Source organism: Camellia sinensis, chromosome 3 (genome assembly GCF_055761805.1).
Source record: "Camellia sinensis isolate YWXY chromosome 3, ASM5576180v1, whole genome shotgun sequence".
Lineage (NCBI taxonomy): Eukaryota > Viridiplantae > Streptophyta > Magnoliopsida > Ericales > Theaceae > Camellia > Camellia sinensis.
In genome coordinates, this window is record NC_138963.1 from 201,339,812 (window position 1) to 201,362,276 (window position 22,465).

The following is a 22,465-nucleotide window of genomic DNA, read 5'->3' on the forward strand; positions in this document are numbered from 1 at the left end:
CCAAATCTTTTTGGTCTTAACAAAATCAGGTCTAGTGGTCTTGGTAAATGTCTTGGCGTTATGAACACCCTCATGAAACTTGGTATTCCGCCTAGACATGTAAGGTTGTCTCCTAACCCAAAAAGTATTCGAATTTCTACCCTTTTGAGACACCTTACCAAACAATTCATAGCAATAAGGACGAATGTGGCCATACCTACCACAGTGATGACAAATAAAAACAGGTTTTACCTCCCTTTTGGTGATCTTACCCACTTTCGGTAGATGAAGAGAGGAATCATCTTGGTCTACCTTCAACTTTCCCTTTGCTTGAATCTTCAGGTTATGTGAGGTAGAGGCCTGTCCCTTGTGAGCTGTCGCACCATAGCCTAGCCCACTTTTGTCATAACTCATTTGTTAAGACCCGAGGATGTCTTCTAAAGATTTGGAACCTTTGTTGCACATAGCAATTGTGGCTCTAGCAACACGGAGTTCTTCATCTTTTTGACAGACTATCTCTTCCAATGTAGCTTGTGACATCTCAAGGCTTTTAAGCTTCTCTTCATATATGGAATACACTTTTAGAAGTTCATTCCTTTCAGCTTCGCAGGATTGAAGTTTTCCATATAGGTCTTGCCTGTCACTTGAGATCTTGATGACATTCTGCTTTGCTACTACAAGTTCTCCTTTTAGCTTGACATTCTCGCTTTCACATGATTTGAGCTTGAGAGTGAGTTTGTCATTGATTTTAGATAGATTTAGAGATTCATCATAGAGCTTTTCGTAAGCTTGTTGTAGATCATCACCAGTGATATCATCATTGTCTTCAGATGTAGATGTTTCATCATCATCTTTTTGCTCCTCATTCTTCTTGACCTCATCCAGTCGGGCAACTAAGGCAGAAAAGTTGCTGGATGGTGGTGAACGTGAATTTTCTCTTTCATGGAATTGGCTCAAAATCTCCCATGCCTCTTTAGCCTTTGTGCAATGAACAACCCGTTGCTGTTCTTCAGCAGAAATTGCTCCACGAATAGTGATTAGGGCTCTCTGATTGCTCGGATTGTCAGCACTTTTTGTATCTTCTTCAATGGCTTGCCAGCCTTCTGGGTCAAAAGCTCTCAGAAACGCCCTCATTTTGATCTTCCAATACAGGTAGTTACTCCCATCAAAGGTGGGAGCATGATGCAGGTTCTGACTACGAGCTAACTCTGCTGGTTTTGGAAGAGGTTGAGTGAAAGTGGACCAAAATGCCATGAAAAATCCCCGTCATCACCGGATTCAGGTTTTTCGGGTTCTTGTTCCGACCCGCTTTCATCATCCCAGGTCACAGTGTAGACTTTCTTTCGATTCTTTTTTGAAGGGCATTCAAGGGCAATATGACTATACCCTTGACATTCGTAGCACTTGACCCCTTGCCCCTTTACAATCTTCTTTTAAGTTTTTGGAGCAAGTTTTGGTGGAAAAGTTTTGGGTTTTTCATTACTCTTGTCTTTTGAAATAGGGTCTCTGAAATTAGGCTTCTTTTTCTTCAAAATTTTTTTAAACTGTTTAGTAAACATAGCCGTCATCTCAGACTCTAAGTCAAATTTAGTCTCCGGAGTTTTTGCAATCTCATGAGCACTAGTGAAAGCCACACTATCTTTTTGTTTTTTGTTTGAAATCTGGTGGGCTTCATAAGTCTGCAAGTTTCTAACCAACTGATCAAGCTTGAGGGTATCAACATTCTGAGCCTCCTCAATGGCTGTCACTTTTGATTGGAACCTCTCGGCTGAGGACCTCAAAATTTTTCCAACAACTTTAGCTTCCGGGATTTTTTCCCGAGTGTGAAATAGGAATTCACGATATCACTAAGTTTTGCATAGAAATCATCAAACGTCTCATCATCGCGCATAAAAAGGGTTTCAAAGGCAGAGGTGAGACGTTAAAGTTTTGACCTTTTGACAAAAGTAGTACCTTCGTGAATCGTTTCAAGAATGTCCCAAGCCTCTTTTGCTACCTCACACGTGCAGATACGACGAAACTTTTCAGGTGTGACGGAGCAAAATAGGGAATTGAGAGCCTTACTGTTCCAACTCAAGTTTTGGTAATCAGTTGTGTCCTATTTATCAAGGGGTTTAGGAATATCAACACCATCAATGGTGATAGTAGGTTCACTCCACCCATAGATCACGCAGTGCCAGACTTTCTCATCGATGAATTTTAAAAATGCTCTCATACGACATTTCTAGTAAGAATAGTTTGTACCATCGAGCAAAGGAGGTCTATGGGTCAAGTTACCTTCACGAATAGAATCCATATCACTAGTCACACAAAATCACACTCCTATAGTTTAGATAAAAACAAAGAGTGACCTGCTCTGATACCAATTGAAAATCCTAAGTGATTCGTGATTAGATCAAGATTAAAATATTCCAAATCCCAATAATTCAAAACACGCAATCTAAATCATCAAGCACTTACGAAAGTGATTTAGATTGTTGTTTTTCTGAATAAACAATAAATCGACACAAACGATTTTTACGTGGAAAAAACCACAATTGAAGAACCTTAAATTATAATCAAAAACCACGGGCGAAACGCCACTAATCAATCCACTACTGAAGAAAGAAAGATTACAAAGATAACACACAAATTACCCAACTCAGTCAATTTGTCTTTGAATCTTCTGTAACTCTTTCACCATGCCTTCGTTTCGGAACAGATCAATCGTGAAGTTGAATCCACAACTTCACTTGTCGAATTAACGACTACGAACAGAATCAAACGCCTTTTGAAACTCTACGCTTGAATCTTCGGAATCCACCGAAGAGAACTCTCTTGAATTATAAAGTAACAAACTCCTTGATGTATGTATCTTAGATCATGAGTGAAGAACTCTCTCAAAACATCAAGGAAAACTCACAAAAATCTCCAGAAGAAAAACTCAAACAAAACCCTAAAAAACCTTAAACAAGATCTAGGAGAAGTAATCCTAAAACAGACCCAACATGTGAATTTATAGAATCTGTGTTCGCGCAGTCCGCTCGAGTGTGGGAATTCCTGCTCGAGCGGAGGCTTCAAAATTGTGTGATTCATATAGGCTTCATGCTCGAGCGGAAGTTTCCACGCTCGAGCGTCGAATCACACCATCTAGTACTTTTTCAGGTGAAGCAGAGATGTTGTGAGCTTGCAATCCCCGCTCAAGCGTCACTGTCCCCGCTCAAGCGGGGAGACCAAAATTGGAAAACCTGAAAAACTAGATCCTGTTACAACCTCGGTTTTGATCCATGGAATTTGACAACAAAGGGTCCTAACACTTAGAAAAATAAATAAAGATTATTAGAAAATGTAGTTTATATAAGACATTGCCAGGAGATCACAATGGAATAAATTGAAGCATCTTTAAAAGTAATAAGCAACAATCTCTTGCAAGCATGGCATAGGATGTGGCTACTTAGCTACATAACTTCTCAGGTTATCACAAGTTATTTTTTACCTCCTAGGTTGTGAGAAATTGTTATTTTCTTTTTAATTGTCAAGGATCTTTTGTCCTAAATTTTTTATGTCCTCTCGTCTTAATTTTTCACAACCATTAAGACATTTTTTGAAATTCTCATGTTAAAAAGTTCTTGGTAAATGATATATTAGAAAACCTCACAATAAAATAAGGAATATAATTCACTTGATCTGAATGAAATCATATTAAACAAAGACAAAAAAAAAGTAATGCTAAAAGAATTAGACTTTTACGAGAAAAAATAGACTGGTTCTTATATGGGTTCCAAATAATTTTTCGATTGGATCATTTGTGAAGCTTGCCACATTGAATAATATTAAGATAATTCTATGAGAAGTTTGTACTACGTCTCAATTTTTATAATTTTTAATCATTCCAATTGGCCATAAACAATAATTTAATCAACTTAAACTTAATTCAATCCACTGGCCGCTCAACTAGAGCCACCCCATACTTTCCTTCTAGCCTCTCAATGTTTGAGTTCCAGATCCATTTGGATTAAATATTGTGTATAATGGTGATACCTCGTGGTGATATTACCAATCAATAACAAATCCCAAATGAGGTAGTGAGGATTACGTTGTTGGGCTAATAGAAAAAGAGATATCCAAATTACCAACATGAATGTCTTGGGCTTGAATCTAAAATTGAGTACACCAACCAAGGCAGATGGAAATCAAAATGTTAGTGTCAAAAAGCTTAGGAAAAAAATATAGTATGAAACTCATTTAAGAAATAAAATTTAAAAATAAGTTAAATAATGTCCCAACAAATGAACATAAACATTGTATCATGTCATTTCTATTTACAAGATGTCTAAAATTTTGGTCTTTGGCTGCTGAAATCTATCTATATCAATAGAAAGTAGGAGGCAAGTGAATATGATATTAATATACTTTTCAGATTTTCAGATCACACAGACAACAAAATTATGTCACAAATTTAATAAGCATCAGAATTTCCCAACAATATTTACCACAGAGGATATGTCTAGCATGTAATAACGAACAATTAAAGTCAAGAAATAACCATATCACACAAAACGTTTGTCATACCCATTATATACACCCTACCCATCCTTTAATGGTGTGGTGTGTAGTCCTTGAAGAAAATATATTATGTCCATTACTATTGCTAATGATAACAAAAATGACTGATCATTGTGGTTTAAATTTGATTAGGCTGAACAAATTTGTGATCAGTATACCTACAGTGATAGTGACTCATGCCATCGCTATGATTGTATTATGTAAAAGCCTTTGGCTGTCAAACAACAATATTAGATTTCATTCGAAAGGCTACATCTATTTTTGAATAACTATTTTAACAGTTTACTAACAAAGATACAAGGAAAAAATAGAAGTCCATCAAACAGTGAAAACACAAGTGAATGAGAAGGTACAAACCAACCACTATAATTGGCATTCATCCACCACAAGAAAATACACTTTTGGCGACCACTTTTGCCGACTAAAAATATTTTGATCACCAAAAGTTGTAGAATTGGCGACCAAAAATTATGTTGGTCGGCAAAAGTACAATATTTAGCTACTAAATTTTTTTAGTTGTAGTATATTGATTTTTGGCAACTAAAAAAAATTTAGTCGCTAAAAATGCCACAATTGGCGTCTAAAAAAATATTTTAGCCGCTGTATGGTTTGTTTTGGCTACTAAAATTATTTAGTCGTCGAATGAAAATCAAAAAATTACTTTTTATCTTTGGCGACCAAACATTTGGTCGGCAAAAATTTATTTTTAGCGACTACAAAATATTTTAGTCACTGTATAGCTAGTTTTGGCTACTAAAATTATTTAGTCGCCAAATGAAAAACTTTTTCATCTTTGGCAACCAAAAGTTTGGTCGCCAAAAATTTATTTTCAGTGACTAAAAAATATTTTAGTCGCTGTATAGTTAGTTTTGTCTACTAAAATTATTTAGTCGCTGAATGAAAACAAAATTTTACTTTTTATCTTTGGCAACCACAAGTTTGGTCACCTAAAATTTATTTTCAACGACTAAAATATATTTTAGTCGCTGTATAGTTAGTTTTGGCTACTAAAATTATATAGTTTTCAATTGAAAAACTTTTTTATCTTTGGTGACCAATAGTTTGGTCGGCAAAAGGTTATTTTCAGCGACTAAAAAATATTTTAATCGTTGTATAGTTAGTTTTGGCTACTAAAATTATTTAGTCGCCGAATGAAAACAAAATTTTACTTTTTACCTTTGGCAACCACAAGTTTAGTCGGCAAAAATTTATTTCAACGACTAAAAAATATTTTAGTCGTTGTATAGTTAGTTCTGGCTACTAAGATTTTTTAGTCGCCAATTGAAAAACTTTTTGTCTTTTGCGACCAAAAGTTTGGTCAGCAAAAAGTTATTTTCAGCGACTAAAAAATATTTTAGTCGCTATATAGTTAGTTTTTGCTATTAAAATTATTTAGTCGCCAAATGAAAAACTTTTTTATCTTTGGCGACCAAAAGTTTGTTCTCCAAAAATTTATTTTCAGCAACTAAAAAATATTTTAGTTGCTGTATAGTTAGTTTTGGCTACTAAAATTATTTAGTCGCCGAATGAAAACAAAATTTTACTTTTTATCTTTCGCAACCACAAGTTTGGTCGCAAAAAATTTATTTTCAACGACTAAAAAATATTTTAGTCGCTGTATAGTTAGTTTTGGCTAATAAAATTATTTAGTTGCCAATTGAAAAACTTTTTTATCTTTGACGACCAAAAGTTTGGTTGGCAAAAGGTTATTTTCAGTGACTAAAAAATATTTTAGCCGCTGTATAGTTAGTTTTGGCTACTAAATTATTTAGTCGCCGAATGAAAACAAAATTTTACTTTTTATCTTTAGCAACCACAAGTTTGGTCGCCAAAAATTTATTTTCAACGACTAAAAAATATTTTAGCCACTGTATAGTTAGTTCTGGCTACTAAAATTATTTAGTCGCCAATTGAAAAACTTTTTATAAAAGTTTGGTTGCCAAAAATTTATTTTCAGCGACTAAAAAATATTTTAGTCGTTGTATAGTTAGTTTTGGCTACTAAAATTATTTAGTCGCCGAATGAAAACAAAATTTTACTTTTTATCTTTGGCAACCACAAGTTTGGTCGCCAAAAATTTATTTTCAACGACTAAAAAATATTTTAGTCGCTCTATAGTAAGTTTTTACTACTAAAATTATTTAGTCGCCAAATGAAAAACTTTTTTATCTTTGGTGACCAAAAGTTTGGTTGCCAAAAATTTATTTTCAGCGACTAAAAAATATTTTAGTCGCTATACAGTTAGTTTTGGCTACTAAAATTATTTAGTCGCCGAATGAAAACAAAATTTTACTTTTTATCTTTCGCAACCACAAGTTTGGTCGCGAAAAATTTATTTTCAATGACTAAAAAATATTTTAGTCGTTGTATAGTTAGTTCTGGCTACTAAAATTATTTAGTTTCCAATTGAAAACTTTTTTATCTTTGGCGACCAAAAGTTTGGTCGCCAAAAGGTTATTTTCAGCGACTAAAAAATATTTTAGTCACTGTATAGTTAGTAATTGAAAAACTTTTTTATCTTTGGCGACCAAAAGTTTGGTCGGCAAAAGGTTATTTCCAGCGACTAAAAAATATTTTGGTCACTGTATAGTTAGTTTGGGCTACTAAAATTATTTAGTCGCCGAATGAAAAAGTTTTTGTCTTTGGGGACCAAAAGTTTGATCACCAAAAAAGTTATTTTCAGCGAGGAAATAAATTTTTAGTCACCAAGAACTAAAATATTTGGAAGGAGACTTTTCAAATTTTGGAATGATTTATAAAATGAATTGGCAACCAAAATGTTTTGTCGCGAATTGTGTAAAATTACCACATATATATATATATATATATTGTTTCCAAAGCAATCCCTAATCAAACCAACGCCTCTCTCTCTCTTCAGCGTCTCTCTCCCTCTCTGCTGCTCCTCTCCCTTCCTTCTCTCACCACCTCTCCAACAGCCACAGAACAGCTCTCCTCTACTACACCTCCTCGCATTTGCCGGCAACTGGAGCATCAATTCATCTGAGATCCATCACCCACGTAAGCTCGATCGGCGACTCCTCCCTCACAAAGAGTGGTAAGGCCGCTGGTTTCTTTCCCCCTATTATCATCATCATCTCAGGTCGTCTTATCACCGACTGTGCAAGTAAAAACCCAAATTAAGTGTAAATTTTGAGTCTTAGTTTTTGGGTTTTTTTTATTGATATAGTTAATTGGGTGTGAATTAGAATTTAGATTATAATTTACATTTGGATTAGAATTTAGGGAAAATTGTGTTATCTAGTTCTCTTACTACGTATAGATTGTTGGAGATGATTCAAACTTTGTGTTCCTTACACTTATTTATATCGTTCTCCCACATTGGTGACCATATATAAATATATGTATTATTTTCTGATTTCATACTTAGCTATATTTAATTTTTAATATATTAATTTGTTAACATGAGTATTTTACAACTGGTGCTCATGGGTTGGGAATCTTCATTTCCAACTTATAATGGAGCACATTTGAATATGGAGATGCTGCTTTAACCTGTAACGCCCTCAAAATAATAACATTAAACCCATCAAATAAGACATGCATTGACATATGAACTAGCCACATTTTTTTATTCATTAGAGTCTCATTACATAAGTATTACATGTTAACATCATAACAAAATGCCCTACGGGCTTACAGCTTTCCAAGTTAACACTTGGTTACAACAAAAGAGTACTAACTCGTTTACACATTAAGCCCTTGGCTTGAAGTTACATGTAATACATCAAAAGTAAAACGACAAAACTTGTCCGCCTCAAGCCTCCCAAGCTATGTCCTTGGAGGTGGCATGCTACCTGCACCTGAAAATGATATTCCCATATAGGGTGAGCCACAGCCCAGTAGAAATACACTAAACCAACCATGAACAATGACTAAAATATTAGCAATTGATAGATGGCCAACACTGATACAATCACATAAATCACATATTTATGTCATACGACTTATGAGTCCAAGTTTCCTTTCATTTTCCCTTTTTCAACGGATAGGCATATAAGCACTAATCACATTCTCAACAGATATGTATAACCACAATATCCACATTCTTAGATAAGCAAATAAGCTATATCCACATTCTACAACAGATATGTATAACCACAATATCCACAGATAAGCATATGAGCTATATCCACACATCACAAAGATAAGCATATAAGCTCTATCTTCACTTCTAGACAAGCATATGAGCTGTATCTACGGAGTTCATCCCCTATCTTCTCCCAACACTAACCGGTTTAGAGGTACATCCCCTATCTTCCCCTAAACCGCGGAGTACATCCCCTATCTCCTCCTCTACACATAACGTATACAAACACATTGGTTCTATATACAATCACCCAATACATACAATTAATGTATTCTATCAACCGTCAAGTTCCATGACACACTTCATTGATTAGTTTCAGTTTGCCTAATCATCATGCATTGTCTACAACAATCACGACTATCCTCCACCGATAGCCCAAAGCAGTTATTTCTAAACAGAAAATAAATGCACAATGGATATTCAATCAACATTTCATTTCTTCATTCTTCTCAATTAATTATCCCAATTAATTAAACAATGTAATTAGGCCATTTTCCATAATTACCATTTCAACCCTTAGGTCCCATTTTCATCAATGATTCAACATTAATTCCATTTCTCTATGCCAAACATGCATCTAGGTTTATTATGAATAAGACCCCAACTTTTGTAAAATTACACAAAAGCCCCAAACTTTCACAAAATTACCAAACCAAGCCCAACATCTCAAAATACCAAAATTTAAAGACAAAACCCATAGAGAGGAGTAGGATATCCCTACCTTGAAGTTTTAGCCAAAAAGGAGATGAAGACTCGAAGATCAACGTGCTCCAAATCCAAACTTTTTCAGATTAAATCGAAGCTCTCAACACCCTCTATCTTTTTAACAAAGGCCCTAGGCTAGATTCACACCCTAGGGAGATCAAATCTTAGAGAGAATGTAAGTTTAGACAGAGAGAGGCTCGGATTTAGGGTTTGATCAAAGAAAGGAAGTGAAAAAGTGATGTTTAAGACGCTGCTGTCCGCTAATATAAAACACGCTCGCTTGAGCGAAGCCTTTGTCGCTCGAGCGAAGCCTTTGTCGCTCGAGCGACCAGACACAGAAAACTCTCGCTCGAGCCAAGAAGTTCTCGATCGAGCGAAGAAAAACCCAGACCGCTCGAGCGAAGGAAGCTCGCTCGAGCCAAGAAAGGTAACTCTCAGGTCCAGAACCAGGTGCAACCGCTCGCTCGAGCGAGCCACTCTGGCTCGACCCACCATACTCGAACCCCACTCTCGCTCGAGCGACCAATTCCTCGCTCGAGCGAAGGTCCAAAATTCTGGGCAGCAACACTAGGCTCCCGAACACAACCAACCTGTAACAAACCTGCCTAACACATCCTATAACTCAAATATGAAGAAAAAGGAATGTAAATACGATAATAACCAACTACCAACATCCACGGACACATGTCCGGATCACTGTACAACAAGGGTAAACCCGGGATCGCTATATAACCCACCAAGCCACTCTACTTTAATTAGATCACAAAGCACATTCATATCAGGTTGCGTACCCAAAAACACAATCTCATTCCTACTATTCCAAATGGACCATAGAACAGCCAGAGGTATGGCCTTCCAAATTTGTTGTTCTAATCTTTTAAAGCTAAAACCAGCCCACCATTGCAACACCCCTGTTTATTAAGTTACAAGGCTTAGTAATGCATTATGATTAATGCTATGAATTGGATCTCCTTATTTCTAAGGCGATGGTAAAAATATAGATGTCAACTGCACTGAAAATCATGTCATGGTTTTTCAATAATACATTTCCTTACAAATTGCCCTTTCAAATAAAGTGCTACTACACACATCTCCAATTTGAAGACAGTATTTTTCTACTCTCAATATGCCATTAAGTATTTCTACTTTGACTAACTAAAATAGTTTCAACGCGTTTGAGGCTTTGTCGGAAGCTCTAACTGCTTAAACATCCTTGAGATTTGGTCATCGAAAAATATTCAATGTGTTTGGTTTCAGTTTTCTAAATTTAGTTTTTTGAAAACTGAATTTTTTGTTTTTCTTGCTTTTTTTAGTGAATATTTTAAAAATTTTAAGCATTTTTTTTTTACTTTTTTAGATGTATCTTACTTGTATCTAAAAAGTAAAATATTTGTGAATAAATATTTTATGAAATTAATAAATACACAAAATATGAAAAATATACTGAATTTTAGTATTTTGTTTTGTATTTTTGGTATATAGGGATTTTTTAAAAGTTTTTGTTACAAAAATTATACTTTTTGACTGTATTTATGTTAGGTGTGTCTAAAAATTAAAAAAAAATTGTTTAAAATATTAAAAACATTCAGTACAAACACAAAAAATATGAAAAATAAGAAAGTATATTTTTCCAAAAAACTGGAAACAAACATGATGATTGGTGATTAAAATAAAATTAGCCGTGGTATACTAATTTTTTCCGATGGAAAAAAAAAATAGTCGCCCAAGGATTTCGGTGACTAATATTTTAGTCGCTGTTACTTAAGTACAAAAAGTTTTAGTCGTTATATATGGGTTATTTGCCGACAAATAACCTATTTAGTTGCTAAAGGTCTATAACTTTGAGAGGGAAATTACTTTTAATATTCGCTCCCTCTTCTATTCTTTGTTTAAACAAACACAAAAGTCCTCTCTCTCACACATCACCACCAAACCTCACCCCACCTTATCTCAGCATAGTCGCTCACCACCGTCGCTCACCGTACGTCGCACATCGCCACCGCTACAGCCGCAAATCACCACCGCCACCGCCACCGCCATCGCCGCAGATCACAGGTTCTCTCTCTCCCTCTCTTTCTTGGTCGCGCTCTCTGTCTCGTTCTCGGTCTCTCTCTCTCTCTCTCTCCCTTCCTCTATTTTCCCAACTATCAACTCTTGTTATAGGGTTTTATATGATTTATACTAAATAATTTCGTGTTGATTTCTTAAACTGGTTTGATTTATAGAGCTTTACGGGTTTGATCTCGTAAGTGGGTTTGATTTTACTGGTTTGATACTTTTCGCCCTCTTTTTCCTTTCTCTCTCATTAGTTTCAAAGCCCTAATCCATTGATTGTGTATGTATTTGCATGTATGGTTGCTCATTGATTGTGTATGTATTCTCATGTGTTCTGATTGTTTGAATTGGAATTTGATTTTGTGATTGCAATAGTAAATAATTTATTAGCTTCCCTTTGATGATTATTTCTCAGATTTTGAGCAATACCCCTCATTTTGCTAGTTTTCAGGAGGCTTCTCAGTCTCACTCCATGGTTTTGCTACATTTGTTTTCTTAGATCTTGTGTAGCCTTGGATTTGGTGTTAAGAGTAATAGTGTAATTCTCTGAGATATATATCTGGTTTTGCTTAAGCTAATATCTTTGTTTATTGACCTACTTAAGATCTATATATTAAACATGTCAGGAAGTCTAACATATTAAGTCCTCCTATTCACACTCTCCTTTTACAGAACCCTAGAAAATAATCTTGCATGTCCAGGGAGGTTTTAATTTTTAATTTAAAATTTCAAAATGGCAACAAAATTTTAATTTATGACTTTTGAAAATTATTCACTATCAATTGTTTCTCATGATTTGTGTGAAGTAATTTGAAGAATTTTTTCTTTCAACAAGCATTGGATAGTAAACAATGATGGTTGACATTTCTTACCTCAAGCATTGGATAGTAAACAATGTAGTTAGGTTCTGAATGTTGTTCTCAAAAGGAGAACATTTTGTTGAGATTACTTGCATTGGAAAGAAAACACTGGCCCTCCATTTCTAAATAAACCTGTGGTATGTAGAGCAGTCATAGTTTTTTGGAAACAAAATATGTTTTCTTTTGGAAAGGAAAAGTTGAACGGTCAAGCAAAAGTTAATTTGTAATATAAAGCAGAAGAAAATCAGAAACTTGTTTTGTTGTGCAAAGAAGCATTTTATTTTTATTTTTTCTTCTTCTGCTGGGAAATATCTTTGTGTTTTTTTCACTTTCGTAAAACATTGTTTTATACTTCAAAGTGACTGCTTGAGCAAGAGGCAAGTTCAGTCCCAAGACTCCCTACTACCATTAACAAAACTCATAGTTGGAATAAACTTTGTTTTTCCCCAACGAGCTAGAAATAATTGCTATTTTTTATTTTCATTTGCAAGTGACTGCTTCTCTAAAATGCATCAACATGGCCTTTTAAGTGTTCATTAGATAAAAAAATATCTCATAAAGGCTTTTGTTGCTCCACAATTGCATCTTTGTTGTGGTTTCTCCCTGGTGATCAAGGTGTACAGAGTCGGGTTTGTTTGGGTGAAAAGTTCTAGATGTTGGAATTAAGTAAGAAGACAAATTTCTGTTTGAGTTGGTTGTATGCTGTTAAAGTTTAACTCTGTCAAATTCCAAATTCCCAATTCCCGAGCATGTCATTCTCTCAGGAGTTTTACATACTTGGGAGTTAATTTTTCCTGTTTGTGTATACTTGTCATTGTATCAAAATAGAACATTGTTCAAGAAGAAAAGAACAGAAAGATCACAAGAGTACTCGCATGAATGATAAAATATTCTAAATTGCGGCAGACTGTCAGAGTTACCAATTTATTTTTATCTCTGATCTAATATTCTATACGTGCGAAAGATCACTAACTGCAACTTTATGTTGTTAGTTATTTTATTAATAGACAGAAAAACTCATAAATCTTTATATATTTAGTCAGTCTGGGAGAAAAAGTTGAAGTACACTTTAATTTAGGATACTATGATCAGCACAAATGTGTGATAGCTGAGCTTCACACTAATTATTATATAGTTGGACCAAGGTTCAAGAAGAAATCTAAATGGAGGTAGGAAGAGACAATCTGCTGATTCCTTAAACTTCTAACAAATGATCATAGAAGTTAGGAATGATGATGTTTGAACTTTTATCTCTTGCAGACCAAAGGAATTAATGTCCGTGCTAGTTTTTGCATCCTTCAAATTTTCATTTATTTTCCCCAAACTAGTTTTTAATAATTTTAATAAAATAGATTCTGATAATAGCTGTTCTTCTCATCTTGGATTCTTGCAGCATAAACAAGAGAAGATATTTTTTCTATATCTTTAACAAGATTGAAGTATTACTTCACCATTATTAGTTCATGGGAATTAATGCATGGATCCTTTTTCCCTTTATGCTAGTCATTTGTTGGTTGCCAGTGAGTTGAAATCATAAAGTGTATATGAACACCATATATTTACTTGAGTTGAGAACAAAATTCAATACAAAGTTTATATTTCCTCATGTTAGTGGTATTATTTTTCCATTTTCATTTTTGTACCTTTAGTTAGAGATTTGTCATACTGATCCCGCTTTTTTATATTCCAACAATTTATATGCAACTGTAGCTTGGTTTGCACTATATTTGATAGCACTACTTGTGTGGCTTTTCATTTTGAACATATATGAAAGTTTCTCCACTGAATGTGGCATAATAAAGAGTATTAATATTGATCACAAACCACTAACAATATGTGTTGAGGGCTAGCTGATCAAATTATTTAGTAAACCTCTTTGTGCTTCTGGTCTTATGAAGCCTGATGAAAAGAACATTTTGCTATTTTAATATGCCTCTATAGTTTTTGCTTTATTACTTTATTAGTGTTAGAATATGTTTGACGAGTTTTTTGATAGCAAGAAAAAAGAGTGCAAGCTTTATGTTCATGGTTGTTAGTTTTGTCAAAAGTAAATATTCCAATAAAATGGCAATGATTACTTTCGTTTTGATGGATATTGTTTATATATAGGCACAAGATACTAATTGTATTTTAGTATCTTGTCCTCAAATCTTGATAGCGTGTTTACTAGTTGATGGAGGAGTAGATGTATTACAGATTGTAGGTAAATTTTTAATTACGTGTTATGATTAGGTTATTGGGAAGCCAAAAAGTAGTTGGTATGAGTTGATTAATTTCGTTATAATTGCTTAATCAATAATGTCATATATGGTATTTAAATCACTAATCAGTCTATGTCTATATCCCAATTTGTAGTATTAGAGTCTTCAATCTAAACTTTGTGAATCTTAACTGAATGTTCTATCCAACCAATGACCACAAAAAAATGCATCAAGCTTTGGAAACTTATTCCTTTCAAACTCAATTGTCAATTTAATATTCTCTTCATCAAAATGTCTCTCCAACCAATTAGGAATTACATTGTATGGATGCGCCAATCCATAATATACTTAGAGACACGAATCTTGTAACGCCCTCAAAATAATAACATTAAACCCATCAAATAAGACATGCATCTACATATAAACTAACCACATTCTTTTATTCATTAGAGTTCCATTACATAAGTATTACATGTTAACATCAAAACAAAATGCCCTACGGGCTTACAGCTTTCCAAGTTAACACTTGGTTACAACAAAAGAGTACTAACTCGTTTACACATTAAGCCCTTGGCTTGAAGTTACATGTAATACATCAAAAGTAAAACGACAAAACATGTCCGCCTCTAGCCTCCCAAGCTATGTCCTTGGAGGTGGCATGCTTCCTGCACCTGAAAATGATATTCCCATATAGGGTGAGCCACAGCCCAGTAGAAATACACTAAACCAACCATGGACAATGACTAAAACATTAGCAATTGATAGATGGCCAACACTGATACAATCACATAAATCACATATTTATGTCATACGACTTATGAGTCCAAGTTTCCTTTCATTTTCCCTTTTTCAACGGATAGGCATATAAGCACTAACCACATTCTCAACAGATATGTATAACAACAATATCCACATTCTCAGATAAGCAAATAAGCTATATCCACATTCTACAACAGATATGTATAACCACAATATCCACAGATAAGCATATGAGCTATATCCACACATCACAAAGATAAGCATATAAGCTCAATCTTCACTTCTAGACAAGCATATGAGCTGTGTCTACGGAGTTCATCCCCTATCTTCTCCCAACACTATCCGGTTTAGAGGTACATCCCCTATCTTCCCCTAAACCGCGGAGTACATCCCCTATCTCCTCCTCTATACATAACGTATATAAACACGTTGGTTCTATATACAATCACCCAATACATACAGTTAATGTATTCTATCAACCGTCAAGTTCCATGACACATTTCATTGATTAGTTTCAGTTTGCCTAATCATCATGCATTGTCTACAACAATCACGACTATCCTCCACCGATAGCCCAAGCAGTTATTTCTAAACAGAAAATAAATGCACAAATGGATATTCAATCAACATTTCATTTCCTCATTTCTCACCATTAATTATCCCAATTAATCAATAATGTAATTAGGTCGTTATCCATAATTACCATTTCAACCCTTAGGTCCCATTTTCATCAATGATTTAACATTCATTCAATTTCTCTATGCCAAACATGCATCCAGGTTTATTATGAATAAAACCCCAACTTTTGTGAAATTACACAAAAGCCCCAAACTTTCACAAAATTACCAAACCAAGCCCAACATCTCAAAATACCAAAATTTAAAGACAAAATCCATAGAGAGGAGTAGGATATCCCTACCTCAAATTTGGAGTCCCAAAGGAGAAGACGACAAAACCCAACGTGCTCCAAAACCCGAGATTTTCAGATTAAAATGAAGCCCTCGACGATCAACAACTTTTTTGTAAAGGCCAAAGGTGAGTAAATCACTCCTACTAGATCAAAACCTAGAGAGAAGGTAGAGTCTAGAGTGAGAGGCTCAACAATGGTGATTTTGGAAAAGTAAGAGAGAGAAGAGAAAGTAAAAAGTGATTTGGAAAGTCACAATTTCGGGACTTAAACCCAGTCTCCCGCTCGAGCGTCACTCACAGACTCCCGCTCGAGCGTCCAAACTTCCGCTCGAGCGCCGGATGCACTCTCCCAGCACTTATACAGAACCAGGCCTCCGCTCGAGCTTCCAACTCTACGCTCGAGCGTCACTCAGACAACCCCGCTCGAGCGGCCAATACCATGCTCGAGCGTACAACGCTGCACAGGAAAAAAAAAAAAAAAAATACTGAATGGGTGTAATATCCGCTCGAGCGCCAAAACCCCCGCTCGAGCGTACAGGCCAAAACCTGGGCAACTAGTTTTGGTTTCTAAACTCAACCAACCTGTAACAAACCTGCCAACACATTCTATAACTCAATTACGAAGTAAAAAGGATGTAAACAAAATAATAAACAACTACCAACATCCACGGACACATGTCCGGATCACTGTACAACAAGGGTAAACCCGGGATCGCTATAAATCTTCTGAGCTATGTTGATGGATCTGCTGTTCCTCCATCTGCAACCATTCTTGATTCTTTTGGAAAAACTTTGGCTAATCCTACTATCTCCAATGGATGCATATTTGCTCCAGATAAAAAAAAAAAAAAATCTGATCATTTATCTCTATCTGGATATCCAATTAATGAAGCATATCTGGTTGTCATAACCTTGAATGGACTTCTTGCAGAATTTCTGTCACTTAAGACCACAGCTCCTGCATAATTTTACTCTGTCATGGGGCTTTGCATGTTGCTTCAGATACTAAGTATTCTAATTCTTATCTCAGTGTTGCTTACTCCATTACAATATATCACACTCACTCGGTTTCAAAATCAATCATCTGCTAACTCTTGAGGGAATCATAATCAGTTTCGTAGAGGAGATAATATCTCAGTTTCGAGGAAATCCGATTCTCTAACTCAGGCCAACAATCTCAATCTTCATCTTCTTCCTTTGGTTCCTTTCTATTTTGTCAGATCTGTAGCAAACCTAACCATACAGCTATTGATTGTTGGTTTCGTATGGATGCTTCTTACAATTCTTCTACACAATCATCCTCTCCATCTTACACTGCCTATATGGCTTCTCAATCTGTTTCTCCTCCTACAAATTGGTATGTTGATTCTACTGGTACTACTCATGTCACCAGACCTAAAGTATCAGTCTCTCATCAGTGACTGTTGGTTTCTACTGCTCCTGATCCTGCTCTGATTAAGCCTCATAGTTTCTCAGATGCCATTAACACTCCAGCTTGGGCTGCAGCCATGATTGAGGAATTTCAGGCTCTCCAAAGTCAAAAGACATGGATGTTGCTGCCTCTTCCTCTTACCAAACAACAATTTGGATGCAAATGATGCTGCCCTCAAAGCAGGTCAGCATGCTTGAATTTGAGCACAGCTCCAACCAAAGCCACCTGATGATGTACTCAATTCCAGTGGAGACATCAATACAACCTGAGAAACCAAACAGTGGGTAGAAGAACAGAGAAACAAAGTCAAAAAAAATTGAGAATAGGGTCAATAACCTGAAGGAAACCTCACTAATATTTGTACTAACAAACTCAACAGTCCATAGCATAATCACTCATCAAATGAATAGGTTATAGAAACTATATATAAATCAAACCAAATATATATCGTCTCATCACTAGGCTCTCACCAAAGAATTCCCAACTAACGTGCCAGTACAGATTTGATCCTGCAAGAAAATAGTTAGGAAGACTCTTACAAAATTTCACAAGTTCACTACTGTCCACCACTTGACTACATACTCACAACACACTCAACCAACCATCCCTAAGAAAGGCCAGAATGACAACCTGCATGGCAAACTGTTAGGAAAGATTTTATAGTAGCTCACATATTTTCAACCCTGATTATAGGTAACACACCACACTCAACTCACTGCTCCAATCATCTGGTCCATTCATGATAATGAGGTATACCAGCAACCAGAATGAGGGCAGGACCACCTTCAAAACTGTTAGATATACCTACTAAAACTTTGTTGTCTTTGTCTTGGTATTTTTGTTGCTATCTGTTACTGTTGTCTTTGTGTATCTGTTGTCTTTGTGTATCTGTTGACGTATTGTAAGCTCTGGTGGTGTGTATATTACAGCAGTTTAATTGGTTATTATGTCTTCAACATGTGTCACTTTCTTGGCCTTTTCTAGGGCCATATTACCAGGCTATAAAACCACCAAATGATCCCATTTTTTTTACCTACAAAATAAACGTTTAGCATGTTTAGGGTAGTTTATTACACTTTCTCGAATATTTTCTAGATTAATTAATGTAATGGTTGTCTTTAACCTTTCAGATGGCCAAATAGACAAGGGTTGGATGACAATAAAAAATAGATTAAGCAGTAGGGAGTATCAAGAAGGGGTGAATTCATTTATTGAATTTGCGAAGATAAATGTAGGCTTCGAGTATAAGATTCGGTGTCCATGTATCGATTTTATGAACGACAAAATACATACGAGCCACGTGGTGAAGATTCATTTGATTCTATGTCCTCAACATCACTTGTAAATTTACATACATGGATTAATATATATATGAAATTAAGATGCTTCATGGATGTTCATTTCTTACTTAAATGTTTGTTAATTATCAGTCTTGATTTATATGTCTATACGCATTAAAAATTTGTGCTTATCCATGTGCTCATTGTGCTCTTTGGCCTTTGATTATGTTAAATTGTAACAGAATGGCTCCTGCAAAAAAGATGCGCCGTTTACCACCACCAAAGAGGGCATTAATTGAACCATACTCATCCCAGACCGATACACCTACACCTACTCCTGAAAATGTTGCAGCAGATGGATCTCAGACTATTGTACCATCTCCGTCTGAACAAGCTGCATTGTTAGGATCTGAGACTGTTGCACCATCTTCGTCTAAAAGTAATGCACCAGCTGCATCTGAGAGTTGTGAAGCATCTTCGTTAGAAACGAATGCACCATCTCCTCAAAGTCAACCGAGTGGCGCAGGCAATTAAATATGTTTCATCTGTCTTCAAATTATATATATTTTTAATATTTTGTAATTTGTAAATACACTAATAATATTATCAATTACCAAGTGCATCTTCATCAAAGCGTGTGCGGGGACCAACAGTTGGAAAAGCAATAGCAAAAAGAGTAGCCAACAATAATGGAAAAAAGTTGTACATTCCAATCACGGAGACATTCAATGCATTCGAAGGTGTGCTAGCGACCCCAAGATCGAATGAGATCGGCCTTCAGATTATGAGGATGTGCCCCATTCAAGGCGTTAACAGTTGGATTGTTGCTGATCCAGCGACAAAAGTTGCTGTTGTACAAGCTGTCCAAGTATGATTAAATTGCTTTCATAGTCTGTGTGGATGATGGAAACAGTGCTATTTTAATGTGCATATAGGAGCTCATTTGTTTTATTTGTTTACTTTGTTGGTTTTCAAAGCTTGAAAGCAGTGAAGAGATGAAAAGCTCATTTGTTTTCAACTTGTGTCTATAAATAAGCAACCCATTCCATCTTAGATTTTTTGGGGAGGGGGTGTTTTAAGTCATTCATAGAAAACACAGTTCTGAGTTTTTGGCTATTCAACAGTGAATCAACACCTTATCTATTATGGATTATTTTCAATTGCATCAGAAAATTCAATATTACAAACAGTGTGAAACAAAACCAAGGCATAAAATGGCATGCAAATGAACATATTTAACTTAAGGGACAAAACTAAAGTTCATGCCCAATGCTGAACATATTGAGTAAAAAAACAGAGATAGAAAATAGTATCAAAAGAAACCAAATTATTTGCTGAAATTAAATCATAATTTGTGCAGAGCTATGTAATGTAACCAAAATCATTTTTCTTCCGCAACAATTTCATTTAGTTAGGGCTCCTTGCTTTGAGAATCGATTAGCAATGCATCTGTTATGGCCTGTGTCCTAATTTTTAACTTTTTGTACAAGTCTCTGTGTCCCAAATAAAGGCAGATTTTACACTTAGGCATTGCCATGTATAAATATTTGTACTTGATGTTCACAAATTCCCGTGTTTTGTTTGTAGGGTAGTTTGATATAGTGCATCCCCATTTTATCTACATATCTAGGATGGTAGTACTGCTCTTGTTTGCAAAAATATGCAATTACTGTTGGTATTCTTTGTCAGTTTACATCATAAATGTTGCAATATAATTATTTCGTATCCTTGTGCTCATAATTTATCAAACACGACCCAAAATTACTAGAAAATTCCCATTGATTCACAATTTGGAATACACGTTTGGAAACATGGTAGACTCTTCTATGCTTTATTAATTACCCAAAAAACTTTTATGCTTTGTTCTAATTTTTCTTGATTCTTTTATCTATAAGAAGCATAGAGATTGAAATCTGACAAGGGTTTTTCAAGAGATGGTTTAAGTTAAAAATCATTACATTCACTAGCTCAACTATTATAGGATTTACCAGTTTACATGATTAAGTTCAATATGACAAACTAGCATCTGAAAGTATCTATGCAATTTATGTGTTGCAATAACAATGTTCCATTATTTTTGACTTGTTAATGCAAAATCACTGGTGCTTCTACCAGTACCTCTTGCTTAAGCAAAATCACTTATGCTTCTACTAGTACCTTAACACAATCCAACTCTCCTACTTATTACATTATTTACACAATGTACCATGCTTTTGCCCCAATTCATGTACCAACATGATCCATGAATAAGTCGGTCAGCAAATTCTTTCTTCACAGATTTTCTCTATTAAAATAATTTGGTCACAGATTGAAAATTGAATAATTTGGTCAACAAAATGTTTAACATTAAAATAATTTGGTCAGCAAATTCTTTCTTCACAGATTGACTTTTCACGAATTGTGGAACAATAGTTAGAATTGATATATACATATGAATGATATTTTATTTACAAAATGGTATTGATAGTCATTTAATTTGTTAATGTTTCCTTTATTTTCCATGTAGAATTTTCATTTTTTGTCTAATTTTAGAATAAAGTTATGTGTAAATATTTTCAACCGAAAGTTACCTGACATTATTCTCATTTTCTTTGGTACAGATGGATGATCTCGTGCACAAAGCTAAATTGTACAGGACTAGTTGGCACTATAAGCATTTTTTGAAGGAATATATATTTTTGGATAGATGTGTATGGAAAAGATTTGGGAGGACTAGTAGTTATATTTTTTGGATGAATGTGTATGGAAAATATTTAGGGAGACTACTAGTGTGTATATTTTTTGATAGCTACACATGGATAACAATTTAAAACATAAAAACAACTAATTGTTATGTTTTAAATTGTTATGCTAGATGGATGTGACTTGGATAATTATATAGATTACAAGTGGATTTTTAATTGGAGGAATATGTAGTTTGAAATTACTTGTGGATGAAAATTTATAATAGTTGATGACTTTCATTAAACAGGTTTAGGCTTAGATGATTTATATTTTGTCGATTGTTGATGATTCAGTTGATTTGAATGAAGCTTGCAAATTACATATTATATTGAATGGATTGAATGAATTATTATGAATTACAAGTTTATTTTGTTGGATGTTGGCGACCAAATGTTGGTCTTGTTTTTTCTGTTTTGGCAACCAATTGATTAGCTGGGAAAGATAACTAATACTTTTGCCAACTAAATAATTAGTCGTTAAAATCATTAATTTTGGCGACCGAAAAGGAATTCGTCGCTAATAGGTCAATTGCCGACTAAAGTTTTAGTTGCGCAAACATTCTTTTTTGCGACTAACATGTTTGGTGGTAGAATGTGACAATTGCCGACCAAACCTTTTTGGTCTTGGAATGTGCCATTTGCCAACCAAACTTGTTGGTCGTGGAATGTATTGCCGACCAAACTTTTTGGTTGTGGAATGGGACAATTGGCGACCAAATTTTGGTTGTGGAAACGGGCCTCAATTGCCGACCAAACTATTTGGTCGTTGAATGTGCGAAGTGGTGACTAACATATTTGGTCGGGAAAATATGACTTTTCGCGAATAAAATGTTTTAGCTGCTAAATGGATTAGTCGCAGTAATTATATATTTAGCGACCAAAAAATTAGTTGGTAAATATGACTTTTCG

At 35.0% G+C, this 22,465-nt stretch overlaps 1 long non-coding RNA gene across 1 annotated transcript; it reads left to right on the forward strand.

The window, feature by feature from the left end:
- Positions 1 to 11,262: 11,262 nt before the first annotated feature.
- Positions 11,263 to 21,801, forward strand: LOC145823036 (uncharacterized). Its single transcript, XR_014365116.1, has 3 exons — positions 11,263 to 11,392; positions 19,076 to 19,701; positions 21,434 to 21,801. It is a non-coding gene; the product is annotated as an uncharacterized LOC145823036 (long non-coding RNA).
- Positions 21,802 to 22,465: the final 664 nt, after the last annotated feature.